We start from the raw sequence: 22,536 nt of genomic DNA, 5'->3' as shown, positions 1-22,536 counted from the left end.
CTTTATTCTGATCTGGCACATGCCAGTCTGACTTCAGCACTATCCATAAGGATATTCCGATATACACAAGTGAAGATAAGCCATGTTGTGACTGATCTTCCTCTGACCTCAAGATGGCCATCAGGAAAACAAGCTACCAAACTAATAACTGTAAATTGACACAGAAATGACCAAGATCCTTCAGAGACTATAAATGCAAGAGCACGTTACCCCTGCTATCGCAACTTTATTTTAAATCATTTAGAACAGACTCATTCAGGAGGGGATGAATCTCCTCCACATGCAGCCTGCGGACCTGAGCCCACAGCACATAGGGTAACAGCCTGAACACGAGCAGGGTTCGAGAAACATCGCCTCGCAGGATTCATCCAAGCAAAGCAGACACGCAGCGCTGCCTTCCAGCCAGAGCAACGCTGCGTGTGTCAGATGAATATCCAGCGTGCAATACCAACGCCTTCTGACATGAAAGGGAGAGGCCAGCAAAGAAGGAATCCTTGTAAAACTTCACAAGCTAGAAGGAATTAAATTCAGCAACTAAAACATAAAAGAATGCATCTTACATTGAAACCCAGGGTTTTTCTTTTATACCCCAAACAAATTTTTTTTTCTTGTAAAGAAATGCATAACTTTCATGAGGAAGTACTTCTCTGTTGTTGGTGGTTTTTTTTTTTTTTTGGTGGGGAGGAGGTTTTGCATGCAAATTTTGTTCAAGTATTTCTGTACATCTGACTGAATCCAACGGGAGGTGTGACTACACAAATGCCAATAAGTCTAAGATAAATTCAACCTTTCTCCAATATCACAGCTGAAAACTTCCGTGCTCTAATGAACACACCACCAAAAAAAACCCTTAGATTTCCACACACAGAATGAGGAGAACAGGTACACACCACATGACTCTACGGCAATTTAAGTCCAACTGATCTCAAATCATTTATTTGATCAGTAATTAACTAGTTGAATTATTGAAACTAAAACTTTAGAAAACTGCCCAAAGCACCTCTACCCACATAGTCACTGAGATCCAGATTCCCTTCTACTCTCAGGCCAACTACAGCCAAGCCGAAATGCAGCTGGCAGCAGATCTTTAACAAATGGCAAGCACTGAGATCTCCAGAACTTTTAAAGCTTCTGGGTGATACACCCTTTGGTGCCACAGCAGCAGAGAACACACTGCACCCAGTGGGTGCTCTGAGACAACCTGCAGCAAGGGTCATGGATTTCTGCAGGGTTTGGAATGCTGAAATGGTAGGAAAAGCCAGGCGATCCCAGGAAAGGCATCACAGGTTTGCTCTCGTCAATTTCTTCTCTTGTGCGAACAAAGGTACTAATTGTGCAATTTATTATGAGCCTCTGATTTGAATGAGTTTTCCGTATTTCTTGGCAACTTTCCAAATGCTAAGTCACTCCAGGCTGAACTAGAAACACTGGAACATACACTACGAGGGTTTGTAGGCAGCTCTACGCCACATACCTTATTCCCTCTTCTGATTTACCCCAGTATTGCCTGGTTGGGAGGTGACAGACATTCACATCGACTGGAAGGAAGAGGTGACAGAGATCCAAACTGTTTCAAGCAAAAAACTGAGCAAAGACTGGAGACCACGAACACCCCAGGAACAGAGCACAGAACTAACCCAAGGAGGGTGGCTGGAAAGGCTATCAGAAGAACTAGCCCCATAACTCAAAAAGAGACAAAAATCTTGTGTCCTGGGAAAAATATTTTAAGTTCCTCCTTAATACAGAAGAGAGCAGCAGCTGTTTTCTGAGCATGCTCTACACAGGGGAAGCAAATAACTTCATTCCCTCCCACCCCCGCCCCACACAAGCTATGATTCCTGCAGGTAGAAGAAAGATATCACCCTGCTACCACCAAGGAGGAAGGTGCTCCTGTGGGCATGTCTCGGTGAGCCCTGCTGTGTGCTTTACCATCAAAAGAAAGGAACTCATTCAAATCATCTGTGTTTGCTGACGGGAGAAAGGCTCAGAATCAGTGCAAAACATCCAAAACTGTGAAGCCCTTTGTAATCCTGGCTTGCACTGTCAACACACCACATGTCAACCATGGAACAGCTATGAATCATACCACTGATTCATAGCTGTTCTGATTTCTGCACAGTATCCTCTGTGCAGAAAATTAAATTATGCAAATCCAGGCTTTTATGAAGGCCTAACTTCAATGTGAAATTGAACATTTGCTTTAGTCAGCATTTTGTTTATTCAATTAAAAACCTGGTATTCTGGTGAATAGATGCATTTTCAGTTTTCTGCACGTACGCAATAGATTTGTACGTTTATCTATATTCATAAGTTGCAAAGTGCCATGTTATACACAGGCTTAATTCCACCAAAATGGATGTCACAAAGCAAGAGGGCAGCTCAAGTAATTGCCAAGAGAACTGTGGAAGAGAACTCACTGGTTATCCTGATAGACATCTTCTGTAGTACTGAATAAGAAACCAACTGGAGCACGCTGCTCTAAATAAAGCCCCACAACAGTGCTAGGCAGCCCAACGTTAATGACAACAGTCTCCTTACAGACGTACAGTAATTCAGCAGCCATTAGCGAGGTAGAGAAGATGTATGTTGACTGGATAACTGCAGAAACTCTAGGAAAAGGATGACAGGTCAAGATCCCTGGCCATGCAGTGAACTGGGAAGGTCATGGTCTGTCTCTGACATAAAAAACACAATATCTCCTTCTTCCCTGGCTGGCCCTGCTCCCCAGCCTGTCTGCAGCATGGCCACGTATCCTGCACAGGGCCACGTGAATGAGGAGAAGACACTGCAGGAACAAGCAGCTATTGTTGGCAATATCTCACCCTGATAAGGCCATCAGGAAAAGACAGGCTCAACCTCGAGGAGCTTTTGTTCCTTTTGGTGTCAGCTGGGGTCAGGGGGCTCTCACACGGGGAGGTGCGAGGTACAGGACAGAGCACGCAGGAGATTTCCAGATTCACCTGTCATGTGGAAAAACTGAAAATACATTTGTCTGAACCCAAACTCGCCCCTCATTTCTACCTCAAACAGATAAAAGTTTGAAAGAGAAGCATCGAAGTCAAATTACTTCAAAAAAGAAAATGCTTCTTCACGTGCCAAACCCATGTTACGCGTCAGACAGATTTTACTTTTTTCAGGTTTCGGGGGGGACCAGGAATGTGCCTTTTGACCAAGTCAACCCGATGACGCCAGCGAAAATGGAACAGGCATCCGAGCATTGCTGAATCTGCCTCTTCCACTGGAAAAAAACATGCAGCTAAAGGTTTCACTCCAGTCACCAGAGCACATGTATTCATTTTTGCGCAACATCCCAATTCCACTGTTTCAGAAGTCATACATGCAAATAATTGACAAACTCAACTGACATCTTTTGTTTCTAATAGGAGAACAAGTTCTGGAGAAAGTACTTAAGAGTTAAGTTATTAACACTCCTCACTGCGGGTTTCCACAAGACTTTCTCAGCTGGGAGACAGTTAACAGCTCAGGAACAGAGCAGCCAAGTGATTTCCTGCTCCACTCCCACAGAACTGGAGACTGGAGAACAGCCAGCAATTAGATGGGCTGGTCCGGCACGGAGCAAACACGGGGAGGCTCTGATCTTCTGGGAACCCTGCAAAAGTGGGGGAAGTGGAAATCGGGACAATAGGAGCGGCAGGAACATGCTCTTGGAAGGCTCAAAATGGAGCAGCTAAAACAGAGGGATTGGGGGGGGGAAAAATACATGCGCACAGCAGGAGACAGAGGAAGAAAAAGGAGAGCAGGAGACCTTACCCTGCAAGGTTTCATTTGATGCAACGTGCCAGTGCTGCTGGCAGAGCAGAGAATGCCATAGTGCATGGTGTGAGACTTGCAAATACACAGTTAAAATAAAGAAAGGGACCAATCTGACACTCAGATACACAAGCGTGAAATTAAATCCTGAGCAAGTCCTCTGGCTGCTGGTGCAGGGCCAGCGCCCACAAAGCGTGACACCCGCAGTCGGCGGGGCTGTGTGGGTGCCATCGCAGAGACTTCTGCAGGGAACAGGGGATCCTTCATAGCTAACATGGAGAAATCTCTTACACACAATTCCATATCATTTTAATCGGTGCTGAACGCTACATGATTTTAGATGATGTGCTAAATTAATCAACCCATACTGCATATCGGCAGACAGCAAAGCAATGCAATGCTGGGATATTCCTTAGCATTCTGATCAGCTTCCCATTCACACTGCCTCAATATATTAAGTTTCCAATAAAAATTATTTGATAAGTGCCCTCAAAGGCATGATTAGGTAATTCCTGCCTGAATACCTTACTGGTATTCTTAGCTCACATGAATACACCAAATTTTATCCCCAATCTACCTTAAATATAAAGCTATTATACTATTCACAGAGATTATACCCTGGGCATTAGCATTTAAAAGGTATCAAGCCATCAGCTGCGTAAGAAAAACTCTTTAAGGTCAATACTTTATTTCTGAATGGTGAAATCATTAGTTATGACAGTAGATTAACTAAAGAGTGTGCCAAACTCAGATTCATTTAAGCCTTCTCTGAAAAGAAGGGTTGCACCCAAATCTGTTTTTAACTGTTCTGATTACAGTAGTGCAGAGACAATGGCACACACACAGCCCAGCTCATGCTCTGGCTGAGGGCTGCCCTGGCAGCTGAGTCTGTCACAGCCCAAGTTCCTGATGGGGACACTTGGAATGATGTGCTTCAACGTGGTGCTACTGCTGGAAAATAGGGATGTCTTTAGAGAAAGAGACTTGGCTATTGGGATCTGGAGAGCTGTTCACACTTGAAAACTCTTAAGATGGGGAGGAAAAATCTTGGTAGCATTTAGCCAAGAAGCACTAAATAATAAGGAATGCCAGCAATTATCAACTTGATTCCTGTGAAAGAAACTTTTTCAAGAACAAGGAAGCCACTGTTTTCCTGAACAGTGCGCAACAATGCATTTTGAAAGGAGTGGAGGCACAGGAACATTACCTTAAGGGCTTTTACACCACCTCTGATATGGAGTTTAAGAGATCAGTGAGCCAAGACACTTGGCCATCTGCAAGCATAAAGCTTCAGGCAAGCCTCATAGGGGAGAGAAAGAAGGGAAAACACACAGCAGTAAAGGTGCTCTTAATTGCACTGTGCTAAAGAGAGGCAGGTAAGGTGAAGGTGCTGCAATGCTACACGCTAACACGTGCTCTGCTGACAATGGTTTAGGCTTCCTGGCAATTTTTTAAAATAACTGTTGCGAAGTGAGCCAGAAGGGGAAAAGAGGGAGGAAAGAAATAATTGACAGGAAATACTTTTATAATATGAAGCATTTTTTTTTGTAAAATTAAAATAAATAATGGTTAGATCCATTTGCCTAGGCTCTAATGTAAAACTTGCTAAACAAAACTAGGCTACTTGCTTCAAATGTTTTACCACTCTTTAGAGAAAATTAATCTGTAAATAATTCAGGCACAGCTAATCCGTTTTGATAGCGCATTACTTTTAAAAAGACTCTTCAGGCCTGGTTTCCCATATTTTAGGGAGATTACATCTTGCCAAAATGATGAAAGTGAAAACAGCATATAGTGGTCAGGCAGCATCAAATTATGTTCTGAATGAGACTTCTTCCTTTGATTCTGACGCAGAGATTTCTTCTGATTATCAGATAAAAGACACGGTCCATTCTCCCATGAACACATACACAATCTTCACAAACAGCTTTCCATTAATGAAATAAGGGAGTTCCAACCACAAGTTTCTCATGACTAAGTGCAACAACAGACATCCGAACGCTGCATCTGCCAAGCAATGTATATCCCTTTCCCAGATGACGGTCACCCTTAACTCCTACGTGAGCACAACCTACAGGCCTATTCTCAAAAGCAACGTGGGACTTCTCACACAGCTCATTCTGTTGTTCCTGTGCCTAACAGACGTGGGAACAGCACAAACCTAAAATGAGAATGTAAATGCAGCCTTTACGGGGCCCAACCAGCAACGTGAAGATTAAAAATGGTGCAGGGAACACGCTGTCAAATTGCAGGGATTCAATTAACTAGTGAAATTAAAAGCCCTCATCCCAAGCATGAACACAGCAGTCACTAGGTGCATTAAATCTCGAGTAGCCAGTGAATTGTGTAATGTATTTTGTATTACTCCAATGCAACAATGCAACGCCACTCCCAAGGCACCATAGCTGAAGTAGATAAGCAAGAGAAAACAGATTTTCAGTGCAGTCTTACACTGCAAGGGATGGAGTTTAGGTAGGGGTAAAAGAAAAGTATCCTACTTGAGATTTCTAAGCCAAACCAGACCAATCACACCAGTGATGCTCACAGAGCCAGCTCCTCCCAGGAAACAGCAAACCCAAGTGTCCCCAGTCACAGCCAGATCCCACAGTTCTTCCTCAGCTTTACAGCAAAGCTCATTAGCAAGGCAGCCAGGCAACTTCAAGTTGCATCACCAGTGCCCCAGTAAGAGGGCTCAGAAAAAGAAGCTTGGGAGGCCAGTAAGAGACAGATGCTGCTGGCTGATTAGAAAGGGCTCGGTTCGGGATTTTCATGGCATCAGCTGTGCGAGACGACACGGCTGGTGAACTGGGACCACTGATGTCAACTGGCATCATTGCAGCGCTTCTGCTAGGAGGCGGCGAAGTCACACAGGCAACCAGCAGTGCCAACAGCTCCATCTCAAGACAAAAACACAGAAGTTAAACCAGCTGCAACATCACCCCTTCCAGGAGGACGGTGCGCTGTGGCAGTTTCTGCCAGGGAGTTTGCAGAGCATTCTTAGTCAAAAACTTCTCAGAATGCAGTACGTGAGCTCACATTTACCAACATGCAGGTAACGCATCAGGATAAAGAAACAACAGTCCACTATCTCTTCCCCAGAGAAGACGCAGAAATGCTGAGCAGAAAACACAGCCCAGATAACTGGGCACCTCTGGGATGGAGGGGCTGCTCAGGGCACACTGCCAGCAACACGTGGTGCTGGATGCTGGGGACCTCAGCTTTGGAACCACTCTTCCCACATCACTGAGAACCGCAAACGTATGAAACCCAGAGTAAAATCTCTGTCCTACTGAACTGCTTCCCGACACTTCCATGCATGTAGAAATACACGTCATATATCTCTAAGACAAAAGTTCTTCAAACAGACTGATATTTTATGTATCTAATTTGTGATATCTTAAAGAAGACTAATGGGTACATCCTGAAAATTGGACTCCTTTTAAACACTTCTGATTTGGGTAGTCAGACAAAAATAATTGGGAGCACCTGACAACTTTAACCTCAAAAACTCTTGGCCTGTGCATCCTTTACAGTCCCTCTGATTTCTGTTAACCATCATTACCTGCATTTCTTAAAAGGAGGAACCCTCATCCTCGTTCATCACCTTTCCATATGGTGCTTCAGAGAGGTCACATCACCTCCGAATTTTATTCATAACAATGCATTAGGCAAACATAGAAATAAAAATTCACAGCGCAGGCTCACAAGCAAGGCTGACCTGCACAGGAAAGCTGATGCTCTTTGACTGAATCACTGCAGATAGCAGGGAGAGGACAGACGCAGTGCTCCTACTCCTAGGATAGCAGGGTCAGACTGAAGCAGGACAACAAAAACCCAGGTATCGGGGCAAAACAGCTGTTCACAAAGTCAGCTCCAGTGACTCCGTGCTGCTTCCCCAGTGGAGAACTTGGAGCCAGCTAGAGACCAGGGGCAGCTCCGTGTCCTTGTGCAGGAGGGACACAACATCACTGGCACAGGCAACACCAAGAGGGAGCCAGCTGGGTCTCGTTACTCCCAGCATAATTTATCTGGGAAACATAAGCCTTACATATATAATGGTGACCTGTTTGTAGGCTCAATTAACAATAGTGAAGGGGGGGGGCCTTATTTCACTTCTTCCTCTACTGCAAGAGCATAAACCTTGAGGCTTTTACAACAGAAAACATCATGGCAGGAAGCACCTGTCTCACTCATTCTCCCATAATTAGGGGCTGCAGTACACACAGCATTAGAAGAACAACCTCTGAAGAGCAAATAAATGCGACCTTAATGGAGCATTTTGTAGCTTCACTTCCTTGTTTAATGCAGAATGACACCAATTTTCTCATCGCTAAAGCTAGTAATGCTCCCAAAAAACACACAAACTCATACAGTATCACCAGGTTCACCTCTCAGCTCAGGAAACACTTCGCTTGTATCCACTGCTGGTATGTGCCTTAGTGCAACCTTTTGTTATAAAAACACAGCCCCAGAAGTCACACATTAAGAAGTATCCTGAAAACAAAGAGACAGCCAAAACATTCAAAATAAGCACAGGTATCGTGAGGTAGCCCTGCTCAGTGCAGGACTGCTGTCCACCAGGGCTGCAGACTCGCCAGGCACACTCACGCATCCCGCAGGTAGCCTACAGATCCATTTCCTCATCATCCCATTAAAACCACAAAGGTGTTACAGCGCAGACAAGCACACGTTTAATCATCTCTGCTTTCACTACTCTCCTGACCACTGATACAAGATTACCACTGTAATCTCAGAACACTTCAAATAGCATCCTCAGCCCCCGTCCCTCCTAGCATTTAAATAAGGGCAATCCTAGCAGGTACACAGGATATTAAAAGCCTGCTAGGTCAGACCGTGTTCTTATATAAGAGTGTGCCAGATCTGTCCTGGTGGAGAGCGCAGCATGGGTGCTGCCAGCAGCCCATCCCTGGGGCTGCGCACCAAACGCAGCTGCCTCCACCACGGTGGGAGCAGCGAGCTCAGCACTCACTCAGCACACAACACAAGTCTGGTAAGGAATCACTCACTCAGCACACAAACAACTCATTTCATTCACACGGGGAAAGGGGAGGCACTTTAGGAAGCCAACAGAGCTGCTCCCCCTGCGTGGCTCAAGATCAAACCTGCCCCATTATAAAGTCTTCAGAGACAGGGGCTCTGTCAGCTAATAAAAATCCCTCATTCTTTATACAAAATGATTTTTTTAACCCGTGTCCTTTGGCCCATTTAACAATTTATTGACTGTGTGAAATAATGTGAGGCCACATCAATCTCTTCCTGGTTATTTGGTTCAGGCTCTCAAATTAATGCAGAAGGTGGAAAGCTCAATAAAGAACTATTTAAGAAAAGAAAGAAGAAACGCTCTAGTCCCACTGTGAGACATCTCCCTCTCAGTTTGCAGTCAGGTCTTACCACCCAGGGCTGTGTAATCTCCCGGAGGAAAGACGGAAGGGCAGAAACGAGCATGTTCCCCTGGATTGAGCAGAAATAATTTTAGATTTGTATCACTCTGCACTGAAACAGATCTGAGGCACTCAGGTAGCCAGATTTAGTGCCTCCAGCATGTGACAGCAATTCCAGCCAGATACACAGAAATTATTTTAGGATCAAACTTAAACTGAGTCGAGCCAAGCAAACAGCCATCCATGTTTATTTGTGTAGAAATGTGTTTAATTTGGCTTATGATCTACAAAATAGGGTTGTTTTTTTTTTTAATCTTTTCATGCTGACAACTTCCATCACATACAGATTTCATGGCAAAGGGTTTTATCCACATTTATTTCTCGAAGTATAAATCTAAACTGGAAACTGAGAAAAATGGAGATTTTTGTGCTGAGCAAGCTCCTAGTCAGGGATACGTGCCCCCAAAACAGGACCTGCCATTTTGAGAACTTTCTCATTTTCTTCCAAAGAAGCTGCTTTGTTCAAAGTGAAAAGATGCTACAAATGCTACAGAACTGATCTGTGAAACGACTCAAACACCCGTATTTACTTGGCAGTTCACCGGAGTGTTTCACCCTGACAAGAAGTTTTCTGGAAGTTTCCCAGCAGGAAGGTCTGGTGCTGTTTTGCGTCCAGAACTAATACGTGGTTCCTGGTCATTTGTCCCCAGAGAACACAGTAATGATCTCAACACAAAACCCCATACTGCTGAGAGCAGGAGTACTAAGGCCTTGGCAACAAGAACAGAAAAGCAGTAACTGTGCTGAGATGAAGCAAATAGACAAGAATTACTAGCAATGATGCACACTTTATAATCATACAGAGACAGCATGCAGCACGGTCTGAAAAGGCAAGCGGTCACTTCTTCCCTATACAACACCAATATAGCCATCTGGAGGACAATGCAAATGCCATCTTCAGTAAATGCAAATGATGCTAAATCAAAAGAAGGGTAAGCAAGCAAAAAAAAGCCTCAAAAATATTCAACTATCTGGCAAGCTCAGCAAAATGGGCTGATGTAAGTGAGACATTCTACAGAAGATAGATGTAAGGCAATGCAGTTGGGGAGAAATAATAATCAGTGCAGGAATGAAGTGAGAGACTGCTGTTTAGAAAGCAGTAATGCAGAAAGACTTGAGCATTAGGGTGGATAATGAATTAGATGAAAGTTCATGCTGCAATACCACTGCAGAAAAAGGCAATTGCTATCCTGGGGCACATGCACAGAGATACTGGAAGCAATAACTCAGATTTAGACAGTCTTTGGCAAGACTGTCACTGCAGTGCCACATGCTGTTTGAGGCCCATTACTCAAAAAAAAAAAAAAAAGAAGAAAGCTTCCTTTTTGTTCCAACCAAAATCTAAAGGCAGTGGTCAGGGAGGACAGGGGATGAATCACAGCAGCTTCAATACTAGCCCCGAGCCCCAGTGCTGGTGGCAGGGACAGCCCAGCTAAAGCTGCTCAGCCCTGCCTGGCCTTGCCTTGGCTCAGGCTCATAACCCTCTCGTGTCCTAAACGCACCACTCCCCACCTCCCTGTCTCATAAAAGGAATTTTCATAACAAGCCTCCTAAGAGTGAGATTTTAGAGCTCTCAGAAGTGTTGATCTTCAGGCAAGAAGTGCTCTCACAGCACAAGAAAGAGGAGGAGGTGAAGAGACTGGTAAGGAACAAAGGGATGCTGTCACCTTGGGGCAGGAACTCGCACACCACCTTTGAAGCAAGAGACAGCTTCAAGGGGAGATGCTCAGTTTGCACGAGGTTTGGCAACACCACGTGCTTCACTCGTGTGTCAGCGGAGACCACAGCACAAGTGTCACCAGCAGAGGCACGCAGCATCCCCAGCAGGCCACACCGTGCCAAGCCAACACAGAAAGCAGCTCCAGCAAGGGCAGGAGAAAGCTGGAGGGCTGCACGCTCAGCATCCCCTTGCACAGCTCTTCCCAGGAAGGCTCAGAAGCTCGCTCCCTCCCTACGCAAGCCAACTCTGCAGCATTCCCTGGCTTCCAGTGTCGCTAATCCTATAGTTATTACAAGCATTTAAATTATTAAAACGCACAACAAAAGCACTGTGCCCGCGGAACAGCACTTTAGCGAGCAGTTCACAGCCTGACAAACGTAATTGTTTCTAAGGATTGTAAGAACTCTCACGATGACTTCAGCCAGGCTGCAAAGCAAATTTGTTGACTGCTGCAGGTTCCTCACTTCCCAGGCAGATTGGGTTGGCTATTTAATTACAAAACAATGCTGTGCTTAGCCTCCACTTGACTCAGCCCCAGAATGGTCCTCTCTACCCACAGGAAGCTTAACTTCTCAAGAAAGTAGCTCCCTCCAGGTGAGTTAACTCCAAAATGCACGTGTTTCACAGCTGCTATTTCCGTATTTTATGCTTCTTTTATGCTTTCATTGTGAACTGTAACAATATCTGCTCTCATATAGCTGGTATCAACGGTAAAAACAAATTCATCCCTTTATACAGTGCTTGAAAGATTTCTTTATGGCAATGCTCTATGTCCCAGTTTGTCCACAAAAAGCAGATATTAATATCACAACAGGTATTCAGTCATACTCTAAACATTTTAAAAATACATTACAATAAGGAAGTGACTTTTTAAATAACCAATGCATTAAACATTGACAGCACATCAGTGCTTGTTCTGTGACAGCACCGGTCCTATTCATTACAGGAATCTGCAAAGCTGCATCTTACCACTACAGAGAGCGTCCATCAATAGCGCACAGACCATCAAAAGTGAATTTTTCTTGGAAAAAAAACTGCTCACCATTAAATATGTTTTTATTGTTATTCTTTTTGACATCCTGCATATAACACAACAGCTTTCGCTAGAGAAATCAGACTATGCCATCAGAAAAACCTCAAGTTTTCGTCTGTCTTTTTTAACCCTAGAATCTTATTTTGTAAACAAGAAGCTCAAAGCAATCAGTTCCAGTCAGGCTTTTCAGCTTTGGATTTAAATCCTTTCATGACTCCTTCAAAAAACGCGCATCCAAATTTCAGGGGGAAGGGGGGGGAATGACGACTCCTGACATTGTAGTTTTCTCTGATGAACAATCTGATGCATGACAAAGAGGCATCTATTTACTCAAGCTACTTGCCAACTCACAACCAAATCCAATTTGACCACAGGACTTGAAATAGATACAAAATGAGTTAGCAATGATTAGCAAAATATTATCTGCTGCACGTGATTAGCTTTAAAGCAGCAGGAAAATAAAGACCAATACTGAAACAACATAAAGCCATTTGGCAGCTGATTTTAGCCATGTTAACATAGCCGGTACGTACAAAGACCATCTTTACCCCCATGGAATATAACCCTCATTACTGCACTGCTCTGAAAGAAACTAAAAGATACAAGCAAGAGATAAGAAGTTAGCTTAAACACATCTTCTGTAATACCAAGTGACTGCCAGCAGCTAAGCTTCCAGCTATAGCCATTATCCTTTTAAGATGGATATGAAGAGGATTTATGGATACAAGGACCTACTAGCATTTAACAAGTCCAAAACACACCGCCCAAGACCTATAGAAATCCCTGCAAACAACCACCACAGCTAGAGAGAGCCCAAGCACAGCTCAAGTCACACGCTGACAGAAAGCTGAGGAAGGAGCAGCGAGACTCCCACAGGTCATCTGCTCCGAAGTCCTCAAATGCCAGCAGCTCACTCCTCCCCAGAGGAAGGCGAAACCTCCACAGTTCCCATACCTCAAGCCCAACAGAGCAGCCCATGGCATAGATTACCGCACTTAAGGCCAGGGACCGCCAAATTGTCACCAAGTACTCTTCACAACCGTGATGGCACTGATTGCTTTCTTATCAGTAATCAACTTCACCAATTTTAAATAACGTCAGTAACAAAAAAGAGCAGGAGACTGCTTTTGCAATTTTCAGCCACTCCACTGCAGCAGAGCCGTGTTAAGTGCAAATGAACCAAGCCCCAAATTAATTTAGAGACACTTCATTTGAAAAATCTGAAGTGTAAATTTACTGCAGCATATTAAGCAACAAGAAATCAATAACTATTGGTTATTTTCTGTACAGGTAGGGAAAGGAAAAAAAGGTGCTTCTTAGGTCACTGTGTAATAATACATCAAGTTGGGAGGAAAGGAATTCTTGAAAAAGCTCCATTTTCTTAACTGCCATTGAGATACAATGCAGCATTTCTCACTGTGTGCTATATTCACTCACTTCCAAAGCTGGTAAGTGAGAAGGTGCTGCACTGTGTCATTCATAAACAAGGGCCCTGTGTAGATGCAAGTTTATTTGCACCATAGAAAACCAAGAAACGGGCAAATTAAAACTTAACGTAATTTGCTTCCTGCTTATAAAAAAAGGGAGGAAGGGAGATATATATATATTTTAAGCATCTGAATAAATGTTAAATTAAATAGCTTTTAACAATATTTTAAAAATGCATAGTGGTGCCAGGATATGCTAGTAAAAGCTTGGCGCTATCAGAAATTAGACTTCTTCAAAATATATCTACTTTCATTTCCTTTTTTAAAAAATGATCACTAAAAACCTACGGTTTCCAGACAGCTATATTAATATTTCAACTTGGTAAATTATTCTTTTTAAAAAGTTTCTAATAAAGTAGCACTTGCTGCATGTCTTTTAATAAGATTACGTTTCTATTTATGATGTTATAATACCATGTATTAAAAACAAAAGGAAGATTATCACAGGAGTAGAGATGCCTTCCTTCATTTTAAATTTAAAGTAGATGGAAAGGATTTTTCTTTTAAATTACTATTTCCTTTGCAACAATATGAATCCTAGCTCCAACCACTGAATGAGAATCAGCAAAGTAAGTTTTAATGCTTTTACATAAACCCAAAGAAAATACAAAAACACTTCAGTAAGCATCATCAATACCAGAAAGCCAAGACTTCATAGGCTAAAGGCAAAACTCCTGAGTTGTTCCTGCTAAAGCAGAGAAATAGGATAGAAATGGGGTCCACACTAATAGAGTTCATATTATTATAGCCATCTGCATGTGCCAGATGAAGTGCAGAACAAGGGAACAAAAGTCATCCTCAAATGAGCCAAGCCAGCCCTAGAAGAAGCAAACTACCTTGCCTGCCTCTTCCACCTGGAAGGCTCTCCTGGGCTGCAGAGCCAGCAGAGAGAAGGAAGCCTCCTGTATCTATCAGATACTGGAATTCACTTATTGTGGTGGATAAAAGCAATGGGAGCACCTTGAATCTTACAGACTGGCAGAAGGCCACAGGAGCTGTGTGATTCAGCTGCTTTGCCAGCACTGAGCAGAACACGAAGCAGTCCAAGCAGCGCTCCAAAACCCAACCCCATCCTTCTGCTGAAGAGACTGCTCACTGCTGTGTTCCACTCAACTCACACTTCTCCCACAGCATAAACTCATTCCAGCACTCCTACTGAGCCATGGAGGTTTTCTATCACAACAAAGTAAATCTGCTCTTATGTAGTCCTGTAGAACATTAGATACCACAGCACTTCGCAAAGGCAGTTAGCATTGGAAGAACAGAGATGCAAAGACAAGTCATTGCTCAGTATCATCTGAGGGTCATCAGCCAAATTAGGATTAAAATGCAGGATGGGGATCTGAAAGCTAGTGGGATCTGAAAGCTAGTGGAACATTCCATCCAGGCTGTTGGGCTGAGTTGTCCTTCCAAAAGTTGGACACAGTGATTCCAGAAGTTCAGACCGCACTAGTTCAGAAGGAGCACCCAGGGATTCAGCCACAGAAGAAATAGAAGATATTACATGAAACAATAGGTTTGGGTGGCAGAGGCATAACCTCAAGATGCATGTGCTTGCATAACACTCGCTGATAAGCAGGAGAGACATTTCAATGTATTTGACCTATTGTAGAAAAGATGAAACCTCTTTTCTCCCACAATAGCTTCCAGTGGAATCTCCTTGCCCAGACTCAACGCTAATCTCTGCTAGTCATTCAGAGGTAGAAGCGCACACTAAAATCTAAGGACTAAGGAACTAAGGGATGGTCTTTAAGAGGAAAAAAAAAATAAAAAATGATGAACAATACAGCTCCCCAAACCCTTCTGACAATTGAGAAGAATTCCCAGAATAAAATGAGCAGCTAAGCTCAGGAAATATTTAGTCACAGCATATTCTTGATAAAACTCAATATACTTTACCAAGTAGATGGCCTTTAAAGAGCCACTTCTTGGACAGCAGGCCACAACCAGGCTTAAGAGCCCAATGGGCGGGGGAGAGCAAAAAGAAGAAATGGATGTTTTTCACATAGGTCTTTACTGGGCCTTGACGGTCAACAAATTTATAACAGATGTGCCTCATTTTGAGTGTGGAGAAATGAGTGCTGGTAACTGTTATTGTCAGGACAAATCAATTGGAGCCATATGTCTGCAGCGGCTGACAGCATCATGAAAATCTCAAGTAACACACAGACATTAGGATGTTGCTGAAAATAAGAGCTTTCCCATTGTGTAAAGGGCCTCAGGGAGATGTCTCTCTTCGAGATGGGTTTGTGGGAATTAGCTTATGTATTTTCATTCTTTCAAATGCTTGATTGTATGCGAGACTTTGCCCTCTTACTGATTCCCCAGACAGTACGTTATAATTAACAGAAGGTAAAATGCTACAAATTAATCATAGGACACATCTCATTAGGATTCTTATTTTATCTAGATAAAAGAGGAAACTGTCATGACAGAAAGGAGAAGTTTCCTAACCTTCTCCGCTATCCCACACTCCCCAAACAAATGTCAACCATTATTCCCAGTCATAGAACCCAAGAGGAATGCACAACTCACAGCAAAATAATAAACGATAATAAAAACGGAATAAAATGCTAAGATCCCATTCTTATAAACTGAAGTCATGCTTTTAGAGCATTTCCTCCTACAGTGCATTTCCTAGATTTTTTCAGAATACAAAATAGTTAGTGGTAATGAACTAATGGTACTGTAGAATAGGAATAGAAATAGTGGAACCGATCCACGGCCCGTTTTTTTGGCCAGTATTCTAGGCCAAGGCAATGTAACATGCATTACAAGAAACGGAAATAACTAACATTGTCAAGTCAGCAAGGTCTCGCGTAGGTTAAAATATAATGTAAGATCAGTGCCATAATTATCCGCACCAAGCAATTTTTTAGTTTATTGACTACGCTGCAGTTCCTGAATTTATGTCTTGGGGCTTAAATTGCAAAATATTATTGCAATGTGGCAGATATTATAATCCAGATATTGGTAGCTATGCAGGAATGCTTGGTATTTCTCCAAACAGCCAACTTTCTCCAAAACCACTGCCTTTCTTTTACCAACATTCAGGAGCAAATCTGCCAGAATGCAAACATGCTTTGCAGATAAATGCATACTGTACACATACAGATAGCAGAGCGACCAAGATTCTCAAGGAAGAGCTGGTTTTCAGAAGCATAGCTAAGTCATAGACATTGATTTATACTGTGATGAGTAACAACTTCCAAGCTACAAAATCTTCATGTTTTCAGCTTCCCACTGCCTTCCCCTGATCCCTCTCTAAGGGAAGGAGCCTTCAAGGCTTCTCCCATTTAGGTCACCATTTCAGACGCAGCTCAGGACCATACAGCTGACAGCCTTTAACATTAGATGGCTCCATTACAACACTTGGTAATGAGCGGAGTTGATTTGCGCTTGCTGGATGTCTCAGCAGGGAAGCCATGTGTGCTTCCACCCCTGCATCTCTGCAGGACCTCTTCAGCATTGCTTTTGGCAAATGGAAGGTCCAGCAACACAAGCAGAAAATCCTCCTCCTAGGCTCTTCTACAATACGAAAGTAACACAGAGATTTCAGCAGAAAAGCAGAAAGCTGTTAGGACAGGTCTTGGACACAGCGAAGCATACAATCTGCATCCTTCCTGAAGTTTCAGCAGGAGGATGAGAAGGCAGGCCAACCAGCCTCCTGCTCTGACATTAGTCTGAAACTAAACATACACAAGAACCAGGGAGAAAACGAAGCCTAAAGGACTTGAATGAATAATAATTAAAAAAAATATAAAAATCACAGCTCATCTTCGTTTTCCCTCCTGGAGAAGGAGAATCTCATTTTCCTCTTGAGTAACAGTGCCAGTAACGGCAAAGAGAAGATTGCCTGCTCCACCTCAAAACCTGAAAACAGAACAGCTACCCAAGAGCCCACAAGGGACAAAAGCACCAAACTGAGAAGGCCGTAACATTCAGTGGCGTAGCTTGAAAGCAGCTATAAAGATCTGTAAAAAGAAATCAGCATTTTGCTCTTGACTATTCTCTGCAAGCAAGAACATGCTCACACATCCCCAAGGAAAGCTCGCTGTAGCTATAGGTTTGAATGCTAAGTGTATTCTCAGCCTTCCAGATCTCTATCAGGGCAACTGCGACAAAATATACTGCAGTTACTCGCCTTACCATTAAAAAGAGATGGGGTCAGAATGCTGCCTGCTGTATGCTGTAAAGCACTCCTCAAACTTGAGGCATCTACAATGGATACCTGACTTCAAATGTCAGCCTAATAACATGGGAGCAACTGGCAGAATCCTCAGGTCTGTGCTTGCAGGAAGTCAGACCATAGTTTAAATAATCCCTCAAGCTTTAACTTTTAGTTATTTTATACTAAGGCGGACATGCGGGGGGATATACAATGTCTCAGTCCTGCCAAGAAAAAAAAAAAGAAGGGGGGAGGAATAATCAGAACGCACTTAAGACATTTTCTGAGGAATGAATCCACAAATAAACATTTGGCATAGGGAGAAGACCACATTCATATCAAGAAACAAACTCAGCTGCACATCTGCTACAATCAAGTTTTTCCTCCTATGGAGGTGGAAGTTTCCACCATTTTTTCTGGGGGCTGTTGACAAAGTTATCTTTCCTCTCTGTTTGTTGACACACAGTTTCAATGCTTTACTGCTGTATTAATCCTGTTTTGTCTTTCAGATAATAAGGATATTGTTGTTACTAAGTAGTATGCTAATTGTTTTCGTCCAGTATTAAAACTGTTCTGTACTGCCTTATTCTAATTAACTTGAGATTATTATTGAAATAATGGTTTTATTATTTTACCACCGGCATTTCACTGCCTACAGTCTTCGTTGTACTCAAGCTATTATGACTTAGTAGCAATTGACTAACTACAATTATTCTATTATCCAGCTTCTAACATTTAATTGGGTGAGTGCAGAAAATAACTTCCCTGCTACAAGATCTCTGCATTTTGATTATTAGAATTAACCTTCAATATACAGAATTTTCAATATACAGCATTCAGTCTCAGTTCATTTTTCCTCTTCTCAGGAAAATCCCATGAGGATCTCCATAAGCTTCGTTTGGTTTAATTAGGAGGGAAAAAATTTAAAGTATATTACGAAATTTATATTGATGCCCTCCAGCATACATTCTTCATTTCACACTTTATGTAAGATTTCAGTAGCCAATACACTTCCCTCCTCCCTGTGTGAGAACACACCGCAGGCCAGTACTGTTAAATGTCATTAACATGAACTATTTTTTATATTGATTTTTGTTGCTCTATTTCTCCTCTGTCCATTTGATGAGTTGCAGAGTTCAGATTTAAGTTTTAATTGAAATACTTGCAAGCCAGCATTCCTCACCATGCTGCATTTTTTCTGAGTTCCAGCGACAGAAATCCATCAGGTTTACAGTGCTACGCAGGGACCAGCAGCAGCAACATTTGGCTCAGCAGCAATTTTAAAGTGTTTGCTGTTGTTTTTACTGATGATAAGTATATGTATTCTAAGAGGCTCCAAATAAGACTGTGCAGTTCCGTGTGCTCTTACTCCCAGTGGAAAACTTGTTAAGCTACCAGCTGCTTCTTAAAATCAAGGAGTAAGTGACTGGCATGCTCTGGGACAACTCAATCACTGCCAATAAGGGCAGAGCAGGCAGTGGCTGCTGGCTGAAGCACCGCTGCAACAAGCAATGTGCACAGAAGGTGCCCAACCAGCAGCACAAATTGGCCAGGGAGATCAGAATACCAGAACATTTGTGCACTGGCCAGTCTGAGGACATTTCTCATTCTCTGATCTGTGAATAGCTGGTTTAAAATCTGGGCACAACGTGCGCTTTTGCTTACAGTCTGCTGCAATGCGTAGGGGGAAAAAATAAAAAAAATCAGCAAGCAAACAAATAAACCAACCAGTAAGACTGAAGACTGAAGACTACTACTCTTTGAACTCCTACACCCTCATTTCCTGGTTTTATTGGCATTAAGTTAGGTCATTAACATTTTATCAATAAATTATGTGTATATAATGTTACTGAGATTAATGGACATAGGCAGTGCCTTTCTAAAGGCGATCAGAGGTCTGTAATAAGTTATATGCTTGCTCTTCCAACAAGCTGCTCAGAGGGTAGGGACGCATGGATTATTAAACAGCTCAACATTTAACATGGGAGAATTAAAAGTGTGACTACATCGCAGAAGCAACTTTAAAGGAACAGACAGCTTAGCCCAAATTTGTATGCTGCTCCTGACAACCGAAGTTTTGAAACCCAAGTAGTTCAGACTTCAGCATACGCTTTAAGTCAATATGTATTGAACTCCAAGTCTCTGCTGCAGCTGATTAAGGACAAAGAAAGGACATGATACGATGCTACAGGAATCAAGACAATTCTTTTTTGTGTTCCCGGAGAAAGAACATCGCTCATTTTTATTAAGTCTTAAACTTTCTGCTATCTGGCTACCTAACACCAGGTATGTTTACTGCCCCTGTTCCTGGTTTTAAGCTTGAAGTGCCTCACTTCGATTGCCAGTCTGCTCATCTGCTCTCATGAAAGGTTGCTCACATTAGGATACATTCAGTTACACGGGTTTTATTAGAAACCCAGGCAAAAAAACACTGCCTTCCTTTTCCTCTTCCTCCCCATTGTCCGTCCTGCTGGTGTAGGTATACACCTATGAAATATTTTTAAATTTTATCATTAGGTTAATTTACAATACCTTTGGGACATCCTGCAGCTTAATACGCTGACGTCAAAGCAGTTAACTATTAAAAGCCCTGCAGCAGCACTTACAATTTACATTACAGAAGAGAGACACATGCTTCTATCTCCAGGTTAGTGTCCAAGCTCCACCTCAAAGAAAGGCAAGCTCCAGCCATGGTGAGGCAGCGCAGAAGGAATCTCATGTCACACGGTAATAGGTATCAGCATGACATCTTAGCACTTCTTTGAAAACCTCACACTCTTCTCCTTCGACCATAGCGTACAATCAGAGAAATTTTAATTCAAAACCACAAGGAAGGAGACCCACCATGCTACCAAAAATACTTTGCATACATGTCCATGGTTGCAGTAACAGTGGTGATTTCTCCCCATTCCCACAGCCCTTGAGGACAGAAATGATGAACAGACTCTGGAGCCGCACATTGGGCTGTTAACCAAGGCTTCCTCAACATGCAGAGGCACAGATGGTTTTACCCAGGGCAGCTTGCAAAGCCCACCTGTGTTCCTCCTCAAAAGTCCTGCTCACACACGCTAAGGAAACACGCTGATCCCATTTTCTTATGGCACTTGACAGCTACGCAGCTCTGTGCAGCCATTTCCAAAGCAATCTCATCACTGTAGAACTTGTCTCCAACTTTGCCAGATACCTTACTCACATTTTCATCCACTGCTGTGTACTACTACATGAGCAGGCAAGGAGAAGGAAGAACCTTCAAGCTAAAACTGTCGCACGGAAGATAAATTAATATACTTTCCCACTCATTGCCCAATGGTCCAGCACCACTCTGATTCACAAGCTGCATTCCCTAGAATGAATCACATCGGATAACAGAAGTTCCCAGGCTGACTCGGCTAATTTGGAAGACGTAGCTTTCCTCCCTCAGTTTTATTTTAAAGGCTGTTTTAAAATAGAAGTTCTATTTTTTAAACTTTGGATTACCTTAGAGGTTTGAGAACACTTCAACCACAGAATTGCCTGACTGTACCAAGGACATCACCTAACTCCTATCACCACCACTCTCACTATCTCAAGACAACTTTTCTTCCTGGAAAGTGTCGTGAAAAATCAAAGTGAGTTTTAAAAGTCCTCTGGGAAGTCTTTCCTGTACTGTAAGAAGCAATCTCAGAAACACTATCCAATATAACACTGATTTGAGTAGATCTACACAGGGTGCTGCAGCAGTCAGTACTTAAGCAGAACTCAGTAATCTTGCCATCACAGAGACTCTCTGGTGATCTGTAGGTACTTCTCCCCTCCTTGGTTTCTGCAGGAATGAAACTGCTGCCTCTCACCATCCAGTTATCCACCTGACATCCATGCAGCGAAGGGATCATCACCGGCATCTGAACCCACAGTATAAACAGATTATTTTTCTGCCTTGTCCATCATTATCTCTAGATTTCTTACCATGAAAGAACAAGGAATAAGCAGAGGTAATCATTCAATGACAGTGCAAATGTATCTCCACTGTGATCATAATGACATAGTATCTAAATCTGTTCATCACTTCTTAGGTGCATTAAAAATATGCACAGATGTGTCTTTCACACCACTACTAGCAAAATACTCCCCCTGTATTTGCTACATTATGAAATGATACCAATTTGCATTTATATTTTGATTACATCTGACAGAATTCTATAACGTTCGGCAATTTGCAATGGATGAAATCTGACACCATCAAAATAAGTGGGAGCTTTGCCATTGACTTCAACAAGGGTGCGATTTCATCCTAAGTGCTCTGATAAGCAGAGCTCTGAAAAAAAACAGGGGACCACAGCTTTTCTGAATTGCACAATTGTGAATCAGAATAATTTCACAGAAATCTACAGATTTATACCAATAAGAGTGGAATTCCCCAAACCACTGTTACACTTCAGTTAAAGCTTATTGCATTACAGCTGAACAGTATTTCACTGCTATGGCTTCTTATTATGTGAAATGTCATAGACTCTAAGTGCAGCTGTGGGTTCCTTTCAAACCTCCAGCCTCTCTGCATCTACCAGCTTCTGCAATTTTCAAAGATCTTGGAGGATTTTGCATAAGATGCAGTTGAGGAAGTGGGGGAGGGCAACATCTGAGTTTTTCATTAACTAAACCTTGTGTCCCGAGACCATCAATATATTACGGCCAAGAGCAATGTCGCTCTCTTCATATCTGCCTGCAGAGCTCCAGGTCAACTGTAACTCGTGTTTAGAACATATTAGAAGTACGCTACCCTGATGTACCATCAGCCACCATGTAGGTCCAACACAGTTTTGAGTAGCTACACAGAATCTTCGGGATCCTGAGCCCAAGGTCAGACAGACTAAAGCACTCTTGGAACATTTCTGTTTAACTAAGAATTAAAAAAAAGA

General features: G+C 42.7%; 1 protein-coding gene across 2 annotated transcripts in view; it reads right to left on the bottom strand.

The window, feature by feature from the left end:
- PTPRG (protein tyrosine phosphatase, receptor type G) overlaps positions 1-22,536 on the bottom strand; it is a 379,675-nt gene that overhangs the window by 291,860 nt on the left and 65,279 nt on the right. The window lies entirely within an intron of this gene.

This window comes from Numida meleagris, chromosome 11, assembly GCF_002078875.1.
Source record: "Numida meleagris isolate 19003 breed g44 Domestic line chromosome 11, NumMel1.0, whole genome shotgun sequence".
In the NCBI taxonomy this organism is placed as follows: Eukaryota; Metazoa; Chordata; class Aves; order Galliformes; family Numididae; genus Numida; species Numida meleagris.
The sequence above is the reverse complement of the archived record's forward strand: the minus strand, read 5'-3'. Positions and strand labels throughout refer to the sequence as shown.